This window comes from Acomys minous (genome assembly GCF_964271855.1).
Source record: "Acomys minous genome assembly, chromosome: 19".
In the NCBI taxonomy this organism is placed as follows: Eukaryota; Metazoa; Chordata; class Mammalia; order Rodentia; family Muridae; genus Acomys; species Acomys minous.
The window spans coordinates 30,488,056-30,514,753 of record NC_140499.1 but is presented as its reverse complement, the minus strand read 5'-3'; the positions used below and the strand labels follow the sequence as shown (position 1 = coordinate 30,514,753).

The 26,698-nt window shown below is 40.7% G+C and overlaps 1 pseudogene across 1 annotated transcript; it reads right to left on the bottom strand.

The window, feature by feature from the left end:
• Window positions 1-282: 282 nt before the first annotated feature.
• On the bottom strand, window positions 283-4,151 carry LOC311590297 (ubiquitin-conjugating enzyme E2 J2-like; annotated as a pseudogene). The gene is made up of 2 exons: window positions 4,087-4,151; window positions 283-993 (listed from the first exon to the last, which is right to left on the bottom strand). The product of its transcript is annotated as a ubiquitin-conjugating enzyme E2 J2-like (transcript).
• Window positions 4,152-26,698: the final 22,547 nt, after the last annotated feature.

Genomic DNA, 26,698 nt, shown 5'->3' with positions numbered 1-26,698 from the left:
GTGGAGATTCTTGACAGTGGCATGTACCTACTGCCTAGTGGGTAAAGGGTAGGGTGTCTGGAGACATATTCTAATTCTTCTGGGATTTTTTGTTAATAAGCATTAAAGTTTTATATTTTAAGTGACCAACTCTAATAAAATGAAAAATAAAATAAAATAAAATAAAAAACCAGGTTTACTAAACAGGTCCAAAACACAACACAGGCGATAAGCAATAAAACCAAAGCGTGAGTGGCCTTGTCCACGTTGACCTCAAGAGGGCGCTAAGAACCTCCAAATCTTCTCCAAATCACATTTTGGTTTCTGCTTTCTTTTTAAGGTTTTTAAAAAGTGAAGCCTAGGAGTCCAGGAGGGCACCCAGTGCTCAGTAACATGTCCATCATGCCTGCATCAATCTCTGGCCCCTGTGTCCCTCAGCAGCAACTGTAGGTTGTGGCTGTTGAACCTCAGTCCTGTACTATGCTTCTCAGCACGTACTTGACCATGTAGGCAAAGGTCCGCAAACCCAACTGTGACAAACAAGTTCACCAAAGCGCAGCTCAGGAGTCCATCATGCCTGTTGGCCTGTGGGAGCCCAGCGAGGTTTGGGCATGCAGCAGGTGCATGGCCATTGAGGAGCTGGGTCTCATTCTGGCCGTGGTGCGTCTCCTCGTCAGGAACCACATCTGGCAAGGGAAGAATCTGGGGTCTGTTACTCAGTTCATCTTGTGCTTTCTTTCTTCCCGTTTCTTTTGAACTGCCTCCACAACTTTAGGAAATAATTCACAAAAAGACTTTATCTTTTAAATTAAACACTAAACCCTTGCTACCAGCTGTCTTTTCATGAAGTCTGATGTCTCTGTGCTGCCAAAGGTAGGGCCCTTCTCCACCGTGGAGCTCAGGAGCCCTGTTAGAATGGTGGGGAGAGACCATGCTGGATTTCATGTGTCTGGGTGGAAATCTGTGATAGAGAGACACAGCCTTGTGTTGCACTTTAAACTTCCACTAGATCTTCTGAGATTTTAAAAGTCTGAACCTTCATATCTACATCTGTGACTCTAGCTCAACCAACCTCCCTCCATAAGCAAATGTGTTTCTAACAAAATTCAAGCAGCTCGTCTGTGTGCTCTGAACCTTGTTACTGGAGGGAGTAGAGAGGACTTTTTTTTTTTTTCTGTGTAAACTAGGAAAAGCTCACAGCGACACCGTTGCAGGAAATAATATCAACAAAGACTTTTAATTCCATTTTTCTAACGAAGACATTTTAGACACATTTTACAGAAACAAAAATGGTTCAAGAAGGAAATTAAATGATATTTGAGCTGCCCTGAGGAGAGAATGTAGAGGTTACAGAAAGCATCCTCTGAGATACGTCAGTGTAAGCAAAGGGGAGGAAATGGAACTGCGGGTGCCACTCGCCTATGGCTTCAAATAGAGAAGGGTCGTTTGGCCCAGTATCTTTGAATACATGTGGAGCAGGACCCAGAAACAGAGACATGTCCTCGGCTACTCAACAGGATGCCTCCGAGACTCACTTCAGCAGCTCAGGTTGCCTTTCCATGCTTGTGATTCTTTCTAGATGCTAACGTTGAGTCCACTTAAAAATCTGCACTGTTTCCAGTAAAAAGAAGCCTATTCCTATTGGCTTTGCTCATAAATGTAACCTATACAAGGCGTTCCTACATTCTGTAAAATGTAGGCCCAAGAGAGGAGACTGCCTTCGTCTATAGTGACAGCATATGTGGGTCCAGGTGCCTTGCAAATCCATATACACTGGACATCAGCCCCACTCCCAGATAGTAGCTTTGCATTGGACATAACTTCTTCAGCCAAACTTTCAAGGCACCGGGAACTTAAAATTCAACACACAGATGCCTCTTAAATACTGTTGCCACCTAGAAATTACATCTTTCATTTCAAACATAAATCAGACTAACAACTTTCATTTTTGCTGCCACTTCACAGCCTTTGGAAATGGGAAGGAATAGAAGCCCAAAGTGTAAGAGCCAGAGGACCTGGATGTCTGATTCAGGATAGTGTCTTCTGTATCTAACCAGGAAGCTGTGCCATGAAACGATGTGGCTCCCCAACCCAACCTGCACAACAATAACACCAGTTGGCATGGCAATGTGGATGGAGAATGTCACAAGCCCCACTCCTAGATGAACTATAGGCAACAAATGGCTTCTGAGAGAGGAAGAAGCAGTCTGCTCCAGGAACGAGGCTTCTGACAGGTTATCAAAGCCCAAGTGCTTAGCCCTAAACAAATACACATATGAGCAACAATCAGTTAGCTAAGGATTATTATAGATCAGTATGTAAGTGGTCGCTCAAAAAAAGTCTTACTACTTAATCATGAAAATGAGATAAAGACAGCTTATACACACATATATTCATGACACACATATATATGCATAGATTTACATATACATTTCTACATGTACATATTTATGTATACCTGTGCATAAAATACACCATACTCTGACACATACCCATATATATAAAAAGTCACACACATACACAACATACATGTACAACACACACACAACACATACACACCTCTTGTTATAGAGATATAATTAGAAAAAACATGTCACTTAGACAATTAGGTAATTTCTTTGCTTTATAAACACCATTGAGAACACGCTAAAATAAAACAGCTATGATGTCACTAGTCTTCTCTACAAACCTCTGTTACACTTCTAGTCCACCATTGACCATAACGTCTTTACGAGATGTGTGATCCTGTGAGCATGTGCACATTTGTTGCCTGTAAATGGTCTTGGTGGACCACTGACTCTTACTGAACGCTCTACAGAAACTATGTGCCAAAGGTTTTCATCATCCACATTTCATCTAGCGATGGCTGTTGAGTGAGATGTTTCCCCCAAGGCAAAGTCTGACTCTGTGTGACCTAGTCTTTGTGGACACATCTGTTCCTGTCACCAAAAGACTACAGCGAATCTTGTGAAGGGAGGAATTTGAGTAGAGTGTAAATGAAAGAGGAGAGACCATGGCTTTCTCATTTTTCTTTCTGTTTTTAAAGGGATTGAAACCATTCTCCTCGGTGTCTGAGTCTTAGTGAAAAAAGCCAGGCACTGCACCTTTCAGTCTTCAGGTGACTGCAGGCCTGGACCTTAGGAAGGTCTTTGCGGGACAGAGGGTGCAGACAGAAGACACTGCAAGCTCAGCAGAGCTGAGGTCTGAAACGCCAGCATTTTCATTACAATGGGTTCACCCTCCTTGCAGTATTCTCCCAGTCAGACAAGCAGCTGCTCTCTTTCCACTCTAAAACCAGTCATTGTGAGTAATGTTAATCACTCTGTAGGAGCACACAAAATAATAATGAGGCATTATTTTTGAAAGTAAAAATTACACCTTTGTGCTTGATATTGATTAGAAAATTGTCTGTAGTGATTGAAAATTAAGGTCCAAAAAGTTGGGGGAAAAAAAAAAGAAATAAGAAAAAAACTCTGGTCTAGATGAGGGGAACAATAAAACATACCCCTGGGGAACCAGCATTTTTCTTCTGCATGGTCAGCATTCAAAGGGATTCCTAAGTGTCCTCCACCCTTATGAAGTATGCAGAGTACAGAGTGCATTTCAAGGTTATATTATAATTCCTGCACTTAACAGAGGCAAATATAGACAGTAAAACACATACAATACATTCAGTCACATCCAGAAAATGTAGGTGTGTAAAAGCATGTAAAAACAAAACACATACAAAAACCTCTTCATTTTATCTCTGAAGCTCTCACTTGACAGCAGCAGCATTCATGTGGTCACATAATGGCAGCCAAACAAAAGATTAAGGCCGCTTGTTGAAAAGCAGCTGAATTCCTAAGTGAGTGAAATTCAGTATGGCTATGAATATTTTTTACAACAGAAAACAGGGAGCTCAAACTCTGAGGAGGTGTTCATATCAGTAAGATTATCTGAATTCTAAACTTATAGAAATCCCTTTTGGTTGTTGCCTGCAAGATTGCTTCCTGCCCACGTGCGCAACAGTTCCTTGCTGTTCATCGTACACTACAAAATAATATTAATGTTTTTTTTAAAGATTGGGGAAAACATGCTGCTCCTAAGCAATTATTTTCAACTTACTCTTTCCCGGTAATTTCCCTGTTTTGCACCAATTCTTCCTGAAGCTGGAAAGATGATCTGGGCATGATGGGTGTTAGGGGGATTATTTATTTATCTGTTTATCTATTTTTTTTATTTATGTACTGTGATTGACCCCCGGGCCTCACGAATATTAGACAAGCTTGTTTATTACTGAGCCACATTTCCAGGCCCCGGTGATTCCATACAAACTATTTAATCTGTGGAATCATTGCTTTTCACTAAAATCTCTCTAGAGTATTTGCATATAATATGGCTAGCTGCATAACCGTATATGGAACCAATACAAAGATCGTAACTGTTCTTTCGTATTGGACATATTTTTAATGTAGAGAATGTCAACATAAATATACATAACCTTTTTGCTCTGCTATTTTCTCTAGATAAATTTTCAAGGATATGAGATTTCCCTATCAAATTGTATAATATTTTTCTATTTGACTGATTGATAGACAAAAATGATCTCTTTAAAGGTTATACCATTTAACCTTGCCATTATCTCTGCATATGCACCTACTACCTATTTTTTAATTGTTTTTATTTTTTTAAGTTATTTATGTATTCACTTTACATCCTGGTCCTAGCCCCACCCCTCCTCACCTCCCAGCCTTACTCTCCCTCCCTCTCCCACATCCCCTTCCCCTACTCCTCCACCCCCTGGCTCATGAAGTCCTATCCTGGCAAGGCAGGGGTCCCACATGAATGTTGAGCTGTCCCTCAGCTACATCTTTGTAGAGGGCCTAGGTCCAGTCTATACATGGCCCTTGGTGTTTCAGTCTCGCAGACCCCTCTGGGCCCTGGTTAGTTGGCTCTGTTGTTCTTCTTCTGGAGCTCTTGTCACCTCCGGGTCCTTTTCTCGCAGCCCCGACCCCGCGCCCCCCCCACCCCCAGCCACTTTTCTGCAAGGTCCCCTGCAAATCACCTAATATTTGACTGTGCGTCTCAGCATCTGTTCTGAGGCATTAAGGCTACTACCCATTTTTTAAATTTTAGGGGAGTTGGAACTACCTGGATGCAAAGCAAAGAAAAGCAGTTTGAATGTGGAGGAATCAAGGTCCATGAAAGAATATTTGTTGTTCAATAAATGTTGATTGGTTGACTAGATCTGTGAAAGGATGGATGAATGGAAGGATGGATGGATGGATAGATGGATGGATAGATAGATAGATAGATAGATAGATAGATAGATAGATAGATAATTGCTTTAAAATGCTCAGTTCCTTCATGAAAGAGAAAAGAGAAGAAAACAACATGCTTGTCTAGTACCATAGGTCATTCCATTATTTCAAATTTCAATAATTAAGTAAGTAGTTGAATAAATGCTCTTCAGTGTGATTATTTTTATTATAATTAGACATGAAATTCCTGAGTACAGCTATCATAGACAATACACTTTATCTTCATATTCAATCTTTAACTAAATCTTTCTGTAAGGCAATTACCTGTCTACAATGGGTTGGCCATCTGGTTCCCTAGTAATTACTCAAGCACATAAGCATATCATTTAACCACATGGCAGACATTTCTTTTATATTTCTTTAGAATTGCATGATTATGTTTTTAAATAAAAAGAGTAATGAAATATTCACAGCAAAAAAAAACCATATTGAGTTATATGGGCTATGCATGTGTGTGAATGGGTGTGTCAGTTTGCCCCCTTTATTCAGGGTAATTGTGGTGACTATCACTTATATGTAGTAAGCAGTGTCATCAGTACAAACAACCCAAGAAAGGGCTTTCTACCTACCAAACACTGTAAATTTCTTGAAGATGGTATATTCCATGAAATGCTAGCAACAATACAAGCCAGAAACTTCCTTTTCATTAGATAGGATGGTGGTTTGAATAAAAGTAGACCCCATAGATCCATAGAGAGTAGCACTATGTGACTTTGTTGGAGTAGGTTTGGCTTTGTTGGAGGAAGTGAGTCACTGGCAGTGGGCTTTGAGGTTTCAGATGCTCAAGCCAAGCCAGTGTCTCACTATCTCTTCCTGCTGCCTGTGCATCCAGATGCAGAATTCTTAGCTACCTCTCCAGCACTGTGTCTGCCTACACAGCACCAGCTTCCTACCATGGTGATAATGGACTAAACCTCTGAACTATAAGCCTGCCCCAATGAAATATTTTCCTTTATAAGAGTTGCCATGGTCATGGTGTCTCTTCACAGCAATAGAAATCCTAAGACAGAAAGTCTGATCTCATTTAAACATGAATAAACTGAAGTTCATAAAAAGTAGTTTTCCTAAGGCCTTATAATAAATAGCTTGAAAATACAATTCTATATCAGAATTATCTGCTTATCATCCCATGTTATTAAATTTTGTGTTCTTGGAGAGAATCACAAAACTGGTTCATTTACTACTTGGTAACTTGGCATTTATAAGCAATATGTTACTTTGATTTATAATGAAGAAAAGATCCTGACATTTGTCTGAGTTTCTCAATGGACTGAGTTGCTACTAAACATCTAAGCAACTTCTTAGATGTTCTCCTCACCCCTCCACAGACTCTGGCAGAGTATATTTAGCTCACTGTAGAGCCTATTGAGGTTTCTTTGGGGGTACTAAATAACACAGCTCTTACTTGTATTTTTATCTCTTTCTCCTAGTCTAAAATAGCCAATGATATGTTGGAGAGATGGTTCAGGGGTTGAGATCACTGGCTGCTCTTCTGAGCTAGAACTGGGTTTGGGTCTAAGCACCCACATAGCAATTCACAACCATTTGTAATTCCAGTTTCAGAGGCTCTAACGCACTCCTCTGCCTTCCACAGACAAAAGGAACAGAGACAAACACTGATACATGTGGTACTTTAATAACAACAATAATACTAAAAATATCTAGGAATTAAGTCTTTGCCCTGAATGAAATTTCTACTTGGCACACATTTTTTAATTTGAAAGGTCAAAAATGAAACCAACCTCCTTTGTCCGGCTCTCTTGTGCTCTCCCAAACAACCCTACACCCAGGGCCCCCTGTCCTATAAGTAGCATCATAAGAGGCCAATTTTCCCAGTAGTATGTAAATAAAGAAAGGCTGCCATGGTTCCTCTTATTCATCTACCCATACATCAGATCAAAATAATCACACTTATCCCCCAGACCTTGGTGTGATGGATATTGCCCAAGCCAAAATCCCCAAACTCATATTTTCACAGCTCTCCAATGTAGTGATCTTTTCAAAACAACACACCTTTGCTTTTTTTTTTTTTCACCTGCCGGGCGTGGTGGCGCACGCCTTTAATCCCAGCACTCGGGAGGCAGAGGAGGGCGGATCGCTGTGAGTTCGAGGCCAGCCTGGTCTACAAAGTGAGTCCAGGACAGCCAAGGTTATACAGAGAGACTGTCTGAAAAACCAAAAAAAAAAAAGCAAAACAACACACCTGGTCTTTTTTCTTCTTTGCATAAATCATTGCATGGTCTCATGTGTTTGTAGATGAAACCTGTTTTCTCAGTCTTGCCTGAAACTTGACACCTGCCTTCCATATATGTCATAGCCTACTAAGTCTCCTGCATCCTCATGTCCCTGGCTCACTTCCCACTGCTGATGGCCAGATTTCCTTTCGCCGATGCAGCTCACTAGCTCCTACCTACTTAAGACTTAACGTGGAAATCAATCATGCCAGAAAGCTTTTCTAGATGCTAGGGGTCATAACATAAATCCTACCTAGAAGCACTCATGACAGCTTGGACTTCTCCATCATTTCATTTGTCATACTATTTTATAATCAATTGCTTATTCCCTTGTCACATCCCACCATCACAGACAGACGGAGCAGTCCATCTTGGTCAAAAATCCTCTTGGTACAGTCTAGGCCAGCAGTTCATGTGAGGCCCACTTCTTGAATGACTGGTCGGCAGTAAATACTCATGACAAGAAGATGGAACCTGAAAATAGCAATGTCTCATCTGAACTTGAAGGTTTTATCTTGATTTCAAATCCTCAAGCTTTCAGATTTCTTCCACATCTTAACTAGTTTGCAAGGCAAGGATTTTGCAAATGGTTCTTAGATTTGCAGAATATATAATAGTCTTCAGTGCGGATGGGCCTGACAAAAGGAAGCTTCAACCCAGAAGCCCCTGACTCTTGTGCCCACTAACCACAAGCTGTGTCCTGGCATCTGGGTACTGTGCTAGAGTGATAGTAGTGTGAAAGTACTCGCTCAGCCGTTTGACCTTGAGGGAGTCATTTCAACAAAGCAAATGGGCATCAACCTTCTCTTCTTTAAAATGAATGACTGGACTGTCTTATGCTAAAACCCCTCTTAGCCTGCTTCTGTCAGCTTTAATCAACCCTTCTTAGTGCATTTTGCCCATCCATGCCCCATGTTCAGACAACCCGTGTTTTTAGTAGCTGATGTTCTCTCCCTGGAAACACCTTTTCTCTTTTTAGAATTATTTATTTTATGTTTTGAAATTATAATACAAATGGATTATTTTCCCTTCCCTTTCCTCTTTCCAAACCTCCACATATATTATCCCTTGAAATCTTTCAAATTAGAATTCATGGCCTCTTTTTTGTTAGTTGATTACACACACACATACTCCTAAATGCATGAGTATAATCTCATAAGTATATATACTGTTAGTTGTATATGTGTTTTTGGAGCTGACCATTTGGTATCAGGTAAACAATTGGTGTGCTGATCACTGGGCAAGACTATCTCTTCCACTCTTGTCAGTCCTTAGTTGCTTGTAGTTCTTTATGTAGGGTTGAGGCCTTATGGGCTTTACCCCCTCCAGTTTATCATGTCTATTGTTGTCCTTGCTCCGCTCCGCTCACATTTAGGCAGTCATGTTGGTGAGACCCTGTTGGTGTAGCTTCTGACATTCCTAGGAAATACACTCTCATAGAAAACCCTCTAATCTTCTCACTCCCACAAACATTCCTGGGCCTTAGGTGTGGGAGTTGTTTTGTAGATGTATCCATTGGGACTGAACTCCATAGCTCTGCGTTTTGATTGTTGATGGTACTCTGTAATAGTCTCCATCTACTGCAAAGAAAAATTTCCGTAATGGGGTGTGAGAACTACTTTTATCTGTGGAAAGGGCAAATATTTAGAATGTAGCTAAAGATTGTGCTGGTTTAGTAAAGTAGTGGCTGTAGGCTTTCCTCAAGACCCATGACTTCACTAGCTCTGGTTGCTCCATACTAATTAGGATTTCCTTCTTGTTGAGTGAGTCTTATATTCAATTAAAGAACTGTTGGTTTCTGTCAAGGTATGTGTGCCACTACTATAGTCTTGGAGTAATTGTGTCCTGCTGGTCCTTGTTATTCTTGGTAGGCATCATAGCTGGAGAGAACTATTGATTGCTTCTCACCTTTGAAAGCTGCATGGCACCTTCTGATACCATGAAAGCTGTTCCTCAGGAAGAAGGCTTTAGGTCAATTCTAGCTCTGGGCTTCTGTGTTCTGTGTATGACGATAATGGTGTCTTCAGCAATAACAGCTTACCTTTCAGCTCAAGATGGTAAACCAAGACATTAGCAAGAGATGGTTGTATCTGGGGACTCTCTTGGGCAATCTTGACCAGCAACTCAAAACACGGCTTCTTATGCTTGAAGTTGGGGTTTTGGAACAAGCTTTTCTAGCCTCCTTTTTGTCATGTTTTTTGAGGCTCCCATTCATATGACCTAAGGACTTGATTCAAGGGCCTTGCTTTCCAGGATACTTTCTGTTGTCCCTCCAGCTGGGTCATGGTAATCCTCACCCTCTACATGAGTTAACAAAGGCTAAGAGGGAAAATTCTGAAAGACAAAAGCTGAACCTCAGACTACCATCTAATGTCAGAGCATAAATTCTTATCTCTTTTCCAGCACTAACATTTCCTGAAATAAACAACCACCATACTTATCTGTAGTTCATCAACTTATATCCTAACCAGAGTGAAGGTACACAGTTGGTAAATTCTAAGCAGGGTATTGATAAAATGCATAAACAATGTCTACTCAGCCTCCTCCAAAGGTGTCAAATGCAAACGGAGGTGTAATTCTACCAAAGTTCACCTGGGGAACCAATGAATTTACTGGGCTTACTTGCACTGCAATGGGTGAAGGGTTACATACAGTAAGATGAGTGAAGGCAGAAGAACAGATGACTTTAAGGCAGCCACACAGGAAGGTCTGCGTCCAGCAGGCATGATGGCTTCCCTGAGGCTCCCTGAATGGAACTCCTTCCTCTTGTCCTTCCCCACGTATATTCTCTAGACCCTTTCCTCAAGGCTCAAAGGTCATGGTGTTTTATCACAGCAATAGAAACTTTAACTAGGAGACACTGTGAATTCATTTTCAAGTATTCTATATTTTCTCTTATTCACCATCCCCACTGCTGTCACTATGCCTCTCTCTGGTCCTTCTATCACTACCAAACAACAGTTCCTTCTATGTGCATAGCATATATATCCATTACCCTCTCTTGTCCCTGACCTTCCTTAGTTCCATCATTTTCCCACACATGTCATAATTTTATTGTTCCTCATGAATAAATGAATTTCAACTATGTTCGGAGACAATATTTTCACAATGAAGTGGTGGGGACCAAGGCTGTTTCCATAACTGGGTTGCAGTGAATTGAGCCGCAGCAGACATGGATTAGCAGATGTTGTCCCTGTAGTATGCTAACTTAGATTCCTTGAGTATCTACCCAGAAAAGGTATAGCTGAGTCATACCATCTGCTTGTTCGCTTTTTCAGTATTTCTTATTGGAAAAACTACACTGATTTGTTTTGTTACCATCTCCATACAAAGATTCCTTTTTTTTTTTTCTTCCAAGTCTATGCCAGCATTTGTTCTTCTTGTTTTCTTTAGTGTCATTCTGGTAGGAAAGAGGTGCAACCTCAGCTTGGCAATGACCCACATTTACTTGCTGGCTAAGGCTGTATAGCTGGTTTTTTTCATGTATACAGTGGACATCTGAACTTGATCTTCTGGGAAGTGTGTGTTTATCTCATTTGCCTGTCTGTTGATTGGGCTGTTTGGATTTGGAATGGTTGGGTTTTTTTTAAGTTTTTATATATCCTAGATATAAACTCCCTAACAAAAAAAGATTTTTCTCTCTTCCTTCTGTTTCCTTTTTTCCTATTATTTTTTTTCTTTTTCTTCTACGTACAAAAAAAAAATTAAATGTTGGGGCTGGAGAGATGGCTCAGCAGTTAAGAGGCAGCTCTTCCAGAGGTCCTGAGTTCAATTCCCGGCAACTACATGGTGGCTTACAACAATCTATAATGTGATATAATGCCCTCTTCTGGTGTTCAGGTGTACATGCAAATAGAGCACTCATATCCAATGAATAAATATAATCTTTTTAAAAAATTAAATGTAAATGATGTTATTAGTCAATTCTTGGAATTAGTTCCTAAGGTACTAGAGTTCTTTGCAGAAGGTCCTTGACTATAACTATACCTTCAAACCCTCAAACAGGTTCAGGTGTTCTGTTTGTTTGTTTTAGGTTCAGGTTATTTTCAAAGATGCATTTATTTTCATTTCATGTATATGAGTGTTGGCCTCGTGTTCATGCTTGTGCCAATCGTATGCCAAGAATCCACCCTTGCAGTGCATTCCACGTTGTCCCCTTTGCTCACAATTACCCTAGCTATTTGGGGGAACATTTGTTGTTACATATAAAATTCAAATTTTATTTTTTTATCTTTTTTTGGGAAAAATATCAGTGTTATTTGATAGAGATGGCACTGATCCTAAAACTGCTTTCAGTAATACAGAATTTTCACAAGATTCACGCTGCCCAAAGGCATTTTTCACCTTCTAGCCCTTTTCTTTGGCATTTTAAAGTTTTTTTTATTGTAAAGACCTTTTACCTTCTTAGTTAAGTTTGCTTCTAGAAATTTTTTATTTCATTGAAGCTATTTTATAAGAGGTTGTTCTTCTGATCTCTTCTTCCGCATATTTATTACTGGCATACCGAAAGGCTACAGACACATTCTAGAAGTGTTATTAGATATGAGTTTTCTGGTGCAGTCTTTGGAACTCCTTAGATGTGGGATCATATCATCCACAAGTAAGGATGAGTTGACTTATCCTTGCCTGCTTGTATGTATTTTATTTCTTTCTCTTTCCTTATTGTTCTGGCTACAACGTGAAACACTTTATTTGCTGTGGGTGGAGAGAGTAGACATCCTCATCTCATTCTTGATTTTAGAAAAAAAAATGTTTTCCGGTTTCCTTACTTGCTCCAATGTTGGCCATGGGTTTATCATACAGATCATCTACTATGTGGTGTCATTCATTTTTGTTACCGCCCCTCCACTTCCGCCTTCTTCCGGGCTTTTATCACGAAGGGATGTTGAACTTTGTCAAAAGGACTCTTTGTGCTTCATTGAACTAACCAGGCTTTTGTTTAAACTTCGAAATGGATCGCCTCAACTCTGGGGCTACCTTTCTGTCACAGCTGAACTTGAATAAGTTTCCATCCACTAAGTTTTAGTTCAGGTCAAGTCTCATGGGATGTCCATATGGTTCTGCGGAATCTGTTGGTCTCAAACTGTTAATAACTGGGAGTGTGGTGGGGTGAGGCTTCTGGGGGTGGAGACATGATTATGCTGAGTGTTCTTCTGTCCCTGGTTGAGGGTGAGGGGTCTGCTCCCTCCTTGCTCTAAGTTAACAGGTGATGTTAAGTGAATAGTTCAAAGGGTTCTCCTGTTTTGTTTTGTTTTGTTTTCTTCTTCTTCTTCTTCTTCTTCTTCTTCTTCTTCTTCTTCTTCTTCTTCTTCTTCTTCTTCTGAATAAACATTTTTTTTAAATTTACCAGGAAGGCCTGGAAATTTTTTTTAAAGATTCATTTATTATTTATACAGTATTCTGCCCATACGTGGGCCTGCCCACCACAGGAAGGCAGCAGATCTCATTACAGGTGGTCGTGAGCCACCATGTGCATGCTGGGAATCGAACAGATGGTGGCTTCTAACCTCTGAGCCCATCTCTCCAGCCCCAGGCCTGGTAAATCTTAAATTAATACCCATTCTCTCTGACTTTCAACCTGTCCTTTCAAAGGGAATACATTTTATTATCCAAAATTCTTTATTACAAACACATTGAAAAGTTCCTATCACAGGAGCTGTCAGAAAGAACGCGGCACACACCATTTGAATGCCACCAAGAGGAGAGCGCATTTGTTAAGTGGTGATGCACAGATTCCCAAATACTTTTCAAATGTTTGCAGAAAGCCTTGACTGTAGCACTGAAATATGGCAGAAGAATTATAGCCAATTACATACTTTTCTTGGCATTGAACAGAGTTTAAATTGGATCACTGATCTAAAATACTCATTTTGAAAATTACTTCACAGAAAAATAAAAAGATTAAATACTTGATGCTTTCAACTGTGATCTTCAGAGACAGGAAAATGGAATCCGAGCTTGTTCTTCATTGTCTTTTTGTTCTCAGTAATCTCTATTAGGATTATTAGTGCCAATATTTAAATTAGCTGAAGAAGGAATTAATTTTGTTCTCATGAAATGATAATGAATTAAATCTATAAGAAGTTTTTCATTCTAAAAATTTTGCATAACAATTGAGTGATGTCTCCACCAAGAGAAGCACTTGGGATGAAAATTTAAATGTGATTTTTAAAATGAGCCGTGTTCACAATCAACCTTTGCATGCAGTTTATTTGTCCTGAGGAGATTCATCTCTTTTACATGTCCTAACTTGGGACAGTAAAATTTGATCCAAGATTTACCATTACTTTCGAAAAGATTTATCTTATTTTTCTTTTGCTTGCGTGTTTTCTTGCGTGTATGTGTATGTACTCGGCACTGTTGATGTTCTGGGCTACATAGGACAAATGATGAGAGAAAGATGCTGCAGGATGAATTTAGGCTTCTCGGGCAGCGGGAAGATCAGCCTGTCAAGGATTGGATGCTATCGGGTTCTCAGAAGCTCTTTTTATTGTTACACAAAGGTACCTTTAGCCAGTCATTTTCCACTTAGCCTAAACCTCTTATCAGATCTAGGGGTTGTCTTGAGAGAACTCTGAGCAGTTCACAGCCATACATAGGAGACTTCCTGGCTTGCCGGTTGTGTCTAAGATATGCAAAGGCTCTGGGAAAGGAAGGACTCCATAAAATCCCAGATAACAACCCCTGACAAAAGGCTACTTCAAAGCCTAAGTGCCATCACTCTGGAATTCATGCCAGAGAAAACAGTTTTGCTAAACTTCTGCTACAGAGTGCATGTACTATCTATAGAAGCCAGAAACTTCTGTTTCTATTTGGTGGAATAATTTCTGGAGCATTGACATTAACTCTCCTTTAATTTCTGATAGAATTCTTCCATAAAACCATGGCCCTAGGTTTTTGTTGGTGGTGGTGGTGGTGGTGGTGGTGGTGGTGGTGGTGGTGGTGGTGGTGGTGGTTTTGTTATTTGGTTGGTTAGGAAACTTTTAGGGACTGCTTTTATTTTACTACAGATTATAGGTCTGTTTCCCTATATCTGTTGAGGCTTATTGTGTTCCAATATGTGACCAGTTTTGGAAAAGTTCCATGAAGTTCAGAGAAGAAAGCATATTCTTTTGTGTTTTGGTGACACGTTCTGTGAATATTTGTCAGGTCCATTTGGTTTATAAAGCCAGGTTGCTCCACCATTTCTCCATTTAGTTTTTGTCTGGATGACCTGCCTTTTGAAGACTATAGGTACTGAAGTTCTCCATTATCAGTGTATGAGAGTGCATATGTGGTTTAAGTTGTAGTAGCTATTTCTTTTATGAACTTGGGTGCACTTATGTTTGGGGCATAAATATTAACAATTGCAAGGTTCTCTTGGTGGATTTTTTTTCCATTGATGTGTATGTAATGTCCTTCCCTAGCTCTTCTGATTAGCTTTGGTTTATTAGTCTGCTCTTTCAGATATTAAAATGGCTACCCAAGCTTGCTTCTTAGTTCTATTTGCTTGGAACATCATCCTTTTATCTTGAGGTGATGTCTATCTTTGTTGTTAAGGTACGTTTCTTGAATGGAGCAGAAGGATAGGTCATGGTTTTGCATCCATTCTCTTAGAATTGTGCCTTTTACTGTGTAATTGAGACCATAGTGTTCAGAGATATCAATGAGTAATGTTTGTTGATTCCTTGTCGTGTTGTTCTTGTTCTTAGTGGTGGTGATAGTCAGGGTTGGGGTAGAAGGGTGGTGTGGTGTGTGTGTGTGTGTGTGTGTGTGTGTGTGTGTGTGTGTGTGCGCGCGCGCGTGATTCGCTTGCTTCACTTGTTTTCACTGTCTGTCTGGGATTATTTGTTCGCTGTGTTTTCTTGGGTGTAGTTAACATCTTTAGGTTGGAGTTTCCTCCTAGTCCCTTTAGTAGGGCTAGATTTGTAGATGGATATTACTTAAATTTTTGTTTTATCATAGAATGTCTTATTTTCTCCATCTGTTGTAATTGAAAGTTTTGCTCAGTATAGTAGTCTAGGCTGGCATGTGTGGTCTCTTAGAGTCTGCAGGACTTTTTTGCCTTTTAAAGTCTCCATTGAAAAGTAAAGAATAATTCTAATAAGTCTGCCTTTATGTGTTACTGGGTCTTTTTCCCTTAAAGTTTTTTATATTCTTTATTCTATATTTTTAATGTTTTGATTATTAGATGCCAAGAGGATGGTTTTTTTTTCTGGTCCAATCTATTTAGTATTCTGTATGATTCTTGTACCTTGATATGCATTATTACAGGTTAGGAAATTTCTCTTCTATGATTTTTGCTGAAAATATTTTCTGTATATTTGACCTGTCTTTTTTCCTTCCTCTATTCCTATTATTCTTGTATTTGGTCTTTCCACAGTGTCCCTGATTTCCTAGCTGTTTTGTTCTAAGACTTATTTCAGATTTAGCATTTTCTTTGACTGGGGTATCCATTTTTTCTGTTGTGTTAGCAATACCTAAGTTCTTTCTTCCATGTTTTTTTTTTTTTCAGTTGAGGAGGTTCACCCATTTGATTCCTGTTGAAGTTTCTAAAACTCTCATTTCCAGATTTCCGTCAGGTTGGGTTTTCTTTATTGATTCTATTTTTACTTTTAGATCTTGTACTGTTTTATTCATTACCTTCCACTGTATGCTGGGACTTTCATAAATTTCTTTAAGGGGTTCATTCATTCTCTATTTAGCATCTCTATTATACTCATAAAGGCTATTTTAAGGTCTCTTGTGTTGGGCTTCAGCTAAGTCGGGATACTCAAGGCCTGCTCTGGTAGAGTTGCTGTGCTCTAGTGCAAACAATTGTCCTGGAAGTTATTGATTTTGTGCTGGTATCTTGGCATCTAGGATTGGGAAACTTATAATTCTAGATGGGTGAGTATTTCGTTCCTTGGTTTCTGTTGCCTTCTCTAGTTCTTAGCAGAGTGTGGTAGCCGTGTGTAGCCTGGTAGGAATCTTCTGGGATCCTAATGGCTGTGGTCATTGGGGGTTCCAGGTAAAATGTTTCTGAGTATTTGTAGCTGAAACATAGGAATGGGCTGGAGGAGGACTGAGGAGCGCCACAGGAGGAAGAGAGGCAGGGAGTTCCACCAGGATCTACTTACTCACCTGGGAATAGGGCACAGGGTCGGGCGAGGGGCACAATAGGAAAATCTGCTACAAAGCTGCTGCTGAGACTGGGGCGCTAGACTTGAAGGAGTGGTGGGAGAGGTGAAGGTTGGCAATCAGCTCACTTGCTCCCCTGGCAGGGAGTGCTTGCTGGAGTTGGGGTCTGGAATAAAGCAAGGAGGGAGGCTACAGTGGGCGCTCTACTGAGGAGTTGGGAATAAGACTGGAGGGCTGGGTTTGAAGGAGCAGAGGGGGAGGGGATGATCTGTAGTTGGTGTACCCGCTTCCCTGGCTGGGGTGAAAACAGTGAGCTTGAGTCCAAGCTAGGTTATGTGTCCAACAAACAAATAGACAATGTCAATAACAACAACAAAAATGTTTCATTTTTGTTTATGGGAGAAATTGGATCTCTCAAATTGCATTGGCTTGCTTGGACAGGTACGTGGCCAAGTTTCTTGTGGGTCACAGCATCAGGTAAAAGTAGTCAAGCAAGGATATTAAATGATGCTATTGCTTTATCCAGATTTGAATTATCTTCTCATCTTTAACTCCTATTTGTAGAAAGTACTTACTTGTGTTTTATTAATTGTTTTTCTGTCATATGGAACTCCTGACAACTATTATTTTCCTCATATATGCCACTCAGAAACTTTAAATAATTTATATGGCTTCAAAACTCTGATAGAATACACAGACCAAAAGTTCAAATATATCTATATGTATGTACCTACATATAGATACACGTTAACACATTCTCTATGTGTCTCTGTGTGTCTGTGGGGGAGGGTATACACAACATGCATTTGTATGTTGGCATTTGACATTTTAGAAACAGATCATCCAAGAGTCCCAAGCAAGTATTTGATGTCACTCAGAAGTATAATCCAGTCATCTGTCCAGTTGTGGGTCAGTTTTCTTATTGATGGTTGTAACACAGAGACAATCAAAGCACTGTTGCAATTGTGAGAGAGGGCATCCATCATTTCCCCTTGAACAATCACACTATATTAACTTTAGAGGATTTGTTTTTAAGTAGGACAGATTAGCCATTATCCACTAAGCACCTTCTTGTGTTTAAGTTAGCTGCAAATTGATTGTACACAGATTTCTATCAGTGTTTTCTTAAGTATCAAAGTAAAGGTTACTTGTATGTTCTGCCTGCTGTAGTACTAGGAATTTCACTTAGCCCTCTACTGTGATAACATTGTTTGTTAACACCTCATGAAAAAGTCTTCAGGGAACCTTGCTCATGGATATTTAAAAAAAAAGCATGGAAACCAAAGCTGGTGACATTGCCATGTTATCAAAGCATCTGCTGTGATCTCCTGCCGCTGTTCTGAGAGCTCAATGCGTGTTGAAAAACACCATCACCCTGGTTGCAAGCTGAGCATGTAAAATTGAGGGAGAAGCTTACCTTACTACTATTTACCTCTAGCAAGCATGATGGATTCCAGCTTTTGCATAGGACTGAAGGACTGAAGAGCTGAAAATTGTTGAAAATCCTAGTAATTTGCTCTAAACATGGATTAAATTGTATGCAACAGTCAATTGTATCATTCGGTAATAAAAAAAAAAAAACGCCTGTCCCTGCAAAATACTGGATGTTTAAAAGAATTGAGTTAGGTTTGCATATTGATATTCTCGAGGAAAGTATAGTATAACTGGAAAGGAATGTGAGCTGGCAACGTGGTGCTCACAGCCAACATTTTCGAGGCTGAGGCAGGAGAATCACAAATTCCAGGCTAGCCACAAAAGGACTCTGCCTCAAAACCAAACCCAACCACACCAGGAAGGAATAGCAGTGGATTTAAGAGTGCCAGAGGCTCTTGGTTCAGTATCACTTGGCCTAACTACAAGCTATGGTACCTTGGACAAGTGACCTAAATTCTTGGGTGCAGAGCTCATTATGAGTAAAATTATCTGTTTTTACCTGCTTGCAGGCAGCTTAAAGGACATGGTGTAGTTAAGCTCAGTTCAGTGTCTGACACATTATAATAGATAAGGAAACCTTAGGCTCCTAGAATCCGTAAGTCTTCTGAAAATGTGTGGAAAGTCTGCTGAGCAACGTTGAAGCAATTGTTCTGCCATTCCAACAGCACAGGGTCAGTCCGTGCCATTCACATTTCCATATGGCATGAGGTTATAGCTCTTTGTAGCTTGAGAGGTCATATTAATATTAGATTACTGGTATTATCAGATACCTGCCTAGAAATGGGTCAGACATGAGCTCTGAGATTCCTTCTGGAAAGAAATCAAACAATATGCAGATCCTAGAGACAAAAAGGAAACTAGTGTGAGCTGTGACCAGATGAGTGAATTGAGGAATTAAAAGGCAGATGTGGTTGGGCGACACATTAACAAGATTTATACACGCCGAAACCATATCTGGGACCCCACCCGTTACACCCCGGTGAATCGGTGAGCTTCTGTGCTTTCTGAGACTCTGTCGGGAAGTTTGCTTCTGATTCAAAAATATTTCTATTAGTAATGCAGAATATATACACAGGATCCACGAAGTTAGGGTCATTAAAAACACTGATTATTGATTCGTTTATAGCATTTAGAAAAGATAAGGAAAAAAAAGAATTCGGGGGAAAAAAGTTAGCAAAACAGAGCAGCAGTGGAGAGAAGAGGAAGTAAAGAGGAAGCAACAGCAGGTATGGAGTGCAGCCACAGCGGACGAGAGGGCCCGCCATCCCTTCCACGCCCACTGAGCCACCCCACCACTACTTTTACTGCTCAACCTTCTTTGGGGAAAGAGAGCACTGCATGGCACCCAGGGCACATGGTGTGTGGTGGCCTGGGGTTTGTGCAGGTTCTGCTGCCAACACCCTATCCAGTCACATGATCACCCTGACTCTGAGCAACAAGATCTCCCAGTTAGAAGGCTCAGAGGTTAAGGGCACTGACTGCTCCTCCAGAGGTCCTGAGTTCAATTCCCAGCAACCACATGGTGGCTCACAACCATCTATAATGTGACCCAATGCCCTCTTCTGGCTTGCAGGTGTACATGAAGCCAGAGCACTGTATGCATAATAATAAATAAATCTTTAAAAAAAAAAAAAAGAAAGAAAGAAAAACGGTCCATTTTCTGGATTAAGTCTCCTAAAAGACTCCGATGATCCATGCTGCTGCCAGAGGCCATGTCGATGTCTGTGGTCCATGCTGCTTCAAGGAAACCATGAGGAAGTCCTTGATCCCTGTTGTGGGCAAGCAACCTTCCTCCGCAATGGTGTGGATGACTGCAAACTCCTAACTAAGAATAAGAGACGTCGAAGGCTGCTGTGAACCACCTCCTCCAAAAAGAAACCGTCTAGACAGGACGCTATTGAAGAGAGACCTTGAAATTTTTGATAAACTTGCTGAAGTGTAGCTCTTCATAGTTGATGGTTTCCCAATGTGTGTGTTGAGGTGAGGGAGGGAAGCGGGGGTGGGGCACAGGGGGGCGGGGCGTGGGGGGGCGGGGCGTGGGGGGGCGGGGCGTGGGGGGGCATAGCTCTACATGACACTTGGTTTCTTTAAGGGACTGGTCACTGGGAGTTTTGGCCATACTCCAATATATATGGGCAAAACAAATTAAATTTGGTGGGTTTTTTTGGGTTTTTTTCTGTTTTGTTTTTTGGGTTTTTTTGTTTGTTTGTTTGTTTGGTGGGGGAGTGTAATGGTATGAATGTGGACCTGGGAGGAATAGGAAGCAAGTGTGATTGGATGCATTGTATGACATTCCCAAATAACTAATAAAATATTATTAAAGCTTATATTACATTATATATAGGAATATGATACATTAAATTGTGTTATAAAATATTATAAAAATTAAGTTTGAACAGCAGGTCATTCAAAGGTCTCTGTTAAGCAGAGAAATGAATAAAATTTAAACTCAGCAAGTTCTTGGACAATCTCACAGCCTGCAGAGTGAAATGAGCCATAAAGCTCTGCCAGCCAAAGGTTTAGAAGGAGCCTATCTCCCTGTTGGTTCGGCCTGAATAGTTTTTAAATGTTTTTTCAAATGTCTGTATATGAATTATTTCTTTGCTAAGCACAGTCTACTGAACATAACAGCATCTTCAATGAGGGGATACATCATTGCAGCTCCAGAATTATCAGGCTCAGTCTCATCTTTCAATGGCAGATTCAGAAGTAGGAGGTGAAAATCTGGGATGCAGGAAAATGGTCCTGAAATAGAAATGTAACGTTTTTAAAAAAATAAAAACCTACTGTTGAATGTTTACACATTTAATATGTCTTCTAAAATGTATCCAGGAAAAAAAACTTTCTAGGAATCTGCTATACATGACTTGGAAATGTTTCCTTATAATTAAAATATTATTGTCACCAAAGTAGTCTCTTGTTATTGCTGTTGTGTTGGGTAAGAGATAAGTGCTTAGCCCTGAGGAACACATAACCCAAACAGGGCATCTTCTCTTTGCTTGAACGTTTCATCGTGATTTAGCTGATGTTAAACACCATGAAAATCATCTCCATAGAAATTTGTGAGTATAAGAAACTGTGGTGGCCAGAGATACCGCTCAGTGGTTAAGGGTACTGGCTGTTCATGCAAGGGACCTGGATTCAATCTTCAGCGTTTACATGATGGCTCAAAGCCATCTGTAACTTTGGTTCTGGGGATCTGACGCCCTCTTGTGGCTTCTACAGGCACTGCATACACAAGCTGCGTGGACACTGACAAAAACACCCATACACATAAAATATTTTTGTTTAATTAAGAAAGGAAAGAAAATAAGAAGAAACTATGGCTGCCTAGCTGTGATGAGGACTTCCTATAAGAAGCACCACACACAATAAACATGAATACTGAAGAATAGATGCCCAATATTTTTCCACTTGCTGTAAGACCCCCAGCAACATCATCAACTTCATAGGTTGTGGTGTCTGAACCTGTATTTAGAGGGTCTGCGCTGTCATTTAGAAAGTATTTTTATATACAATTAAATGGGGCTGTACATCTAGTATCTTAAATCGTTCTGAGTTTGTTTTTCAAATATGTAAGGCAAAGTAGTTCTATGGGGTTCAAGGAAACCCCTCTTTCATCATTTTACTTGTATCCTCAGTATTGGTTTCCACACTGGATCTATGATCACCTCGTATTTGAAGAACAGCATCTACCATGTTAGGGATCACCACACCCAAACACAGTAAGAAGTTGGGCGGATGAAATGTCCCTGAAGATCTCCTCTTAGTTCCTACTTCACTTTTGTTTTCCCAGTGAGGCGTAACTAACAGACTGAAGTATAGATACCAGGTCTGAATAAATCAAACTAACATATTTCACCTCACATAGCTATTTTCTAATGGTGGAGACATTCACATACATGCTCCCCTAGAGATTTTTCTGGCCCATGCTGCATTATTAAACATCGCCTCCGGGCTATGTAATTGCTCTTCATAACCTCTCGTCCTGGCTAACTGAACTTTCAAATCCATGACTAGCATCACCATTCACAATCTCTAGACGCTCATATTTATTTTTGTCTTTTCATTTTGTTTTTATACGCACTGGTGCTTTGCCTGCATGTGTGCGTGAGGGTGTCGGAGCTCCTGGAACTGGAGTTACAGACAGGTATGAGCTGCCATGTGGATGCTGGGAATTAAAACTGCGTCTTTTGGAAGAACAGCCAGCACTGCTAACTAAGTGAACCATTTCTCCAACCCCTCCCTTCATATTTTTTTAAAGTGAGGCAAAATCCTTCAAAGAATAAAGGTTTAACCTTATTAATTTATTTTTTAGGACTGATAGTATGCCTCCTACTAACTGCAAGGGAGGCTGGGAGATTATAAAAGCAATAAATATTAATTTTGCCTTCATTTTGTTAAGCAGTCTCTTCTAATGTCAAAAGGAGAGAGAGAGAGATGCACCTGGGTACCAACTCCCTGTGCACCTAACTACTCTAGGGCTAAGCAGAGAAGATCCTTGGTCCCCAGTTGGCATGGGAACTCCTAGTACCTGAAACACTGTGACAGAAAAACTGTGTGTTCAAGTTCAACCCAGTGAGACCCTTCCTCAAACACAAAACAGGACAATCTCCAAATACAAATATTTTTCCCCTAGCACTGGGGAGATGGCTCCATGGATAAAGCACTTGCCGTTCAAGCTAAAAAAAAATCCGCAGTGCTAATTCTCCCCAAAACCTTCATAAATGCCAACTGGGCATGGATGAATAACCTGTAATTCCAGCCTAGGAATGTGGAGACTAAGGATCCCCAGAGAAAACTGCCTCTCAAGACTATGCAGTGTAGACTAGCGAGCCCTGGGTGTGATGAAAAGACATTGAGTAAATTGAAAAAGAATGATGGTCAGTATCAAACTGGGGCCTTCACATGAACACACAGCTGCCCAGGACCTGAAGGCAGGAGCTGATACAGAGGCCATGGAGGGGTGCTGTTTACTGGCCTGCTGTTCCTCGCTCCCTCAGCCTGCCTTCTTATAAAACCCAGGACCACCAGCCCAGGGATGCTGCCACCTCCAATGGGCTGAACCCTCCCCCACTGATCACTAATTGAGAATAATGCCTTACAGCTGCATCTCATGGAGGCATTTCCTCAACTGGGGCTCCTTGCTCTGTGCTGACTCTAGCTTGTGTCAAGTTGACACATAAACACTTCACTGGTAAGCCCCAACCTTTCCCTTCTCATTCATCCGGAAGATCTAAATAACTTTAAAAGTCCCTCGGTTTTTACAAATTCAAACACATTAAGATGTCAATCCCTTTAAAATAGCCAATCTCTTTTCAAATTCAAAGTTGTTAACTCTGGGCTCTAGTAAAAATACTTTCTTACTTTAAGAGGGAAGAATCAGGGCACAGTCACAATCAAAACAAAGCAAAAATCAAAGCCCAACTGTCCCATGTCTGGGGTCCACTCATGATCTTCTGGGCTCCTCCAGATGTCTTGGGTCACTTCTCCAGCTCCGCCCTCTGCAGCATGCACAGTGTGTCTTCTAGGCTCTGGCTGGCTCCACTCCACTGCTGCTGCTGTCCTTGGTCCTCATTCCATGGTACTGGCATCTCCAAAACGCTAGAGTGCTTGCTGCAATTGGGTTGGATGTTCACCAATAGCCTGTCATAGGCCCCTTTCATGGTGTCACACCCAACCTCTTTGCATGACCCCTTCAGACCCAGGCCTTCAATTGCCACTGAGGCTGCAACTTCATAAATGGCCTCTCCTGGCCCCTCACAGTGCCAACCCTCAGCGCTCTCTCCGTGACACCTTATTGCCTTCAAAACCAGCACCACCTGGGAGACTCTTACACAGTACCAAGTCCAGCTGCCAACATAAGATACAACCTTGGCTGCCTCTAGAGCCCAGCTTCTGTGTGCTCTCAGGACACACATCCAAGAACCCCCATGATACTAGTCTCTTCTCTCTTTGTTTTTGTTTTGTTTGTTTGTTTGTTTTGTTTTTTGAGACAGGGCTTCTCTGTGTCTGTCTCTGTTTCTCTGTGTAGCCTGGGCTGTCCTGGACTCACTTTGTAGACCAGGCTGGCCTTGAACTCCACCACTAATTTCTTAGCTCCAGCTGACAAGCATCAATTGTCCCAGTAATGTAAAGGACCACCAACCCAGGGATGGCACCACGCACAATGGCCTAAGCCCTCCCCTATTGATCACTAATTGAGAAAATGCCCCAAACTAGAGCTCATGGAGGCATTTCCTCAACTGAGTCTCTTTCTCTGTGATGACTCTAGCTTGTGTCCAATTAATACACAAAACCAACCAGTACAGGGAGGAAAACCAGGGTAAAAATAGTCTAAAAAATTCAGATGAGCCACAAGCACACAAAAACCACGTATCTTTACATCTAAGCATGATATCTTTATATCTAGGCAAAAAGATTAGGCACACAGACACGTGAAATATCCAGGGAAATATGCTAGGAAACCATGCCTGCTGAAAAGTCTGGGCTTGACATGGAAGAAAAAAATTCATGCAAAGAAAGAGGCCAAAAAAGCCTGGAGTAAAGTTTAGGCAAAGAGTATGTTAAAAAAGTTAGGGAGCAACTTACTAGTAAAAGTTTTATGCGAATGAAATTGGCAAAAGGTTGGAATCAATAATTCAGGCAAGAGGGCCAAAGCAAAAATTCACTCACAAAAGCCAAGAGAAAGGCTAGGAGAAAACTTCAGGCATAGTCAGTTGTTGAAAAGTCCAGGTGAAGATGAAGGATGAATATGCTGGGCTTAAAGTTCCCACCACAAATCCAGGACAAAAGTCCAGATCAAATCCATGGACACAACAGTGGGGGGCAAAGTCTAGGTGAAAAATAAGGTAGGAAGTGCAAAAATCATCTGGGTACATATTTCATGTGAGGAAATTCGCAAATGGTTGGATCAAAAAAATCAGACAAAACTACATGCCACACATACAGTCATAATGTCATGAACTGGCTTGAGGATACTCTACCAACAGGCAGTTGGTGAAAAATTCTGGTGAGAATGTGCTCAGAAAGTGCTGGGAATAATGTATGGCCAAGCTCCAGTAGAAAAGACCAGGTGACAAACAAGGGCCAAATCAATGGAGCAAAGTCTAAAAGAAACGTATGGAAATATGCAGGTGCAAAAATCTTGATTTAAAAAGTTGATTGAGAGAGTGGGGTCTGACTTTCATACGAACTCTGGTGCCCCATATTTGACCACATCCCTGGATGAGGAGGCCTGGTGGCACTCAGAGGAAGGATAGCAGGCTACCAAGAAGAGACTTGATACCCTATGAGCATATACAGGGGGAGGAGGTCCCCTCAGTCAGTTATAGGGGAGAGGAGTAAGGGGGAAATGGGAGGGAGGGAGGAACGGGAGGATACAAGGGATGGGATAACAATTGAGATGTAATATGAATAAATTAATAAAATATATTTTTAAAAATTGATTGAAAAACATTATAATAGCCAGGCATGATGATGCACATCTGGATTCCCAGCCCTTGAGGAGGCAGAGGCAGGCAAATCTCTGTGAGTTCAAGGCTAACTTGGTCTATAAAGAGAGTCTAGGGCACAGAGAAATCCTGTATCCAAAAACCAAAAAGACAAAACAGAGAGAGAGAGAGAGAGAGAGAGAGAGAGAAAAGAAGAAGAAGAGAAGAAGAAGAAGAAGAAGAAGAAGAAGAAGAAGAAGAAGAAGAAGAAGAAGAAGAAGAAGAAGAAGAAGAAAATAAAAATATTATAATAAAGGGCAGATCAAAAGTTTACCAGAAAAACTCAGACAAAGAAAATATGGACACACAAACACACACACACACACACACACACACACACGCACGCACACGCACACGCACACGCACACACACACACACCAAAAAAAAAAAACATGGGAACAAAATATTGACAAAGTCAAAAGCTACACGCAGCTGGAAAATCCTCATAAAAATTGTGGTTAAACAGGTTAGATGAAAATATCAGAACATGCTGAACCATGTTCATAGCAGACTTATTCATAATAGCCAGAATCTGGAAACAACCTAAATGTCTCCTTGGTATATACCTTAAAGATGCTACAAGGACATTTGCTCAACTATGTTCATAGCACTTTTATTCATAATAGCCGGAATCTAGAAACAACCTAGATATCCCTCAGTTGAAGAATGGATGAAGAAACTGTGCTACATTTATATAATGGAATACTAGTCAGCTATTATGAGCAAGGAAATCTTGAATTTTGCAGGCAAATGGATGGAATTAGAAAGCATCATCCTGAGTGAGGTAACACAGACCCAGAAAGACACATGGTATATACTTACTTATAAGTGGATATTACCCAAATAATACAGAATAACCACACTACTATACACAGACCTAAGAAACTAAATAACAAGAAGGACCCTAGGGAGGATGCTTAATTCTTATTCAGAAGGACAAATAGAGTAGACACCAGAAGCAGTTGAAGAGAAAGAACAGGAAGGAGCCTACCATAGAGGTCCTCAGAAAGACTCCACCCAGCAGAAGATCCAAGCAGATGCTGAGACACACAGCCAAACTGTGGGGTGGAGCATAGGGAGTTTTATGGAAGAGTTGGAAACAAAAAGCTCTTGAGGCATCAGAAACTCCACAAGGAGACCAATGAAGCCAACAGAT